Consider the following 1863-nt stretch of genomic DNA (forward strand, 5'->3'; position numbering starts at 1 on the left):
GTTCCCGCACGCGTCTCGGGAGCTCCGGAACGCGCCGCGAGCTGCGGTGGTTTCCCACTTTGTTTCCGTCTGCTTAATCTGTATCAGGTATTTCCTTCTTCACCCTCAGCGAATACCGTGAGAGCAAGCGGAGGGGAGAAAGGATGGGAAAAAGAAAAACGCACACCTCCTAAACGCACACCTCCTGCTCTAGACCCCGCCCCGGAGACAAGGAACCGGGCAGCAAGCATGGCTGACGCGCCCAGCGCCATCTTTTATGTGGGCGGAACATGTCGGTGCTTGACCCGCCTTCGTTTCCTAGTGGGACACCGTAGGTTACACTTTAGCGTTTTCAATTTGCCATGACGTTGACGCGTGAGGCCGGTGAAAGTGGGCGGGGCAGACTTGCTCTGTCCTTTTGCTCAGGACGTTGGCATAAGGTGTCAATCTGGACAGACAGTGGTATCCCATTGAGGGTACCACTGAGGCCCGCTAGAAAGCAAAGCAGATTTGGTGGCTGTGAATAGTTTTGTGCTTGGCAGGTAGTGGGAGCACAAATCTTTTATGAATGAATGGGATTTTTTTTTAACCTTATGACAATGTTAAGTACACATAGCACTCTACTCCAATCCTTCTTAGGTGATTTACTGTCCTCCCCCTGCCCCCAGGACATCCTCAGTTTGTCTTCTTTACATGTAAGCATTTCTCAGCATGATTTTTCACACTTGTAAACGTCATTTTTGCTACTTGCAAAATGTGAGTTTTTTTAACCTTTGAAAAATATACTTCACCATTTTGTTTGATGCGTAAAAAGAGATCAGAATTTTAAACCTTGAGCCTTTTGGCCTGCAAGTGTATATATTCAGTGACTCATCACAGTTGAGTGGCACTTAACATTTTCATCATTAAAAATCATGCAACACGTTTTTATCATTCACAGAGGAAGAAAAATAGGAATAAATACATAAAATTACTCTCATAATTATGTTACCAATCCCACAAAGGTGTTCAGCCTAAGTCCTGTCACTAACCTCACAAAGAGCCAATTATTGGGACAACAAGGATTGCCAAGGAAGAAAGGAATTTTAATGTGAAAGACATGTTGGCAGAATGGGAGAAATAGTCTTACAATTGGTCTTCCTGATAGACTAGTGACAAAGGCTTTTATAGTGGTTTGTGGAATGCAGGTCAGGTTGTGTGGAGTTTGAAGTCATAGGTTCTTCAGGTGATCTGATTTCAAGAATCAGCTGTTGGTCATGGCTGGTGAGTCATGTGGAGAGGCTAATTAAGTTTGCTTGTTAGACTTGACCAGTAAGGGGGCCATTTTGCAAGGCCAGTTACAATAAATCTACTCTCCACAGAAATAGACTCCTTACCCATTGTTCTATGCTTATGACACTAGTTAACATTTATCAACTTCCTACTCTGTGTTTGGTACTATATTCTGCAGAAATTGCACCTCATTTATATGTGAAATCTAAAAAGAGATCAAATCCGTAGAAACAATTGAACAGTGGTTGGAGCACTGGGGGGAGATAGAAAACTGTAGGTTGAAGAGTACAAAGTTACAGTTATGTCAGATGAATAAATCTAGAGATTTAATGTACAACATGAGGACAAGAGTTATCAATATTGTATTATACAATATAATATTGTTCATTTGCTGAGAATAGAATTTAGGTAATCTTGCACACCCCAAAGGTAATTGTGAAATGATGGATATGTTAATTTGCTTGTCTGTAGTAATCACTATATGTGTACTGAAACATCATGTTGCACAATTTAAATATATAAATAAAAAATACACTTAATCCTCCTGACATGTGTAAGATATAGATATTGTCAGCCCTGTTTTATAGAGGAGATAACGGGGGTTCAGAGAAA

The sequence above is a fragment of the Microcebus murinus genome, chromosome 12, assembly GCF_040939455.1.
Source record: "Microcebus murinus isolate Inina chromosome 12, M.murinus_Inina_mat1.0, whole genome shotgun sequence".
Taxonomy (NCBI): domain Eukaryota; kingdom Metazoa; phylum Chordata; class Mammalia; order Primates; family Cheirogaleidae; genus Microcebus; species Microcebus murinus.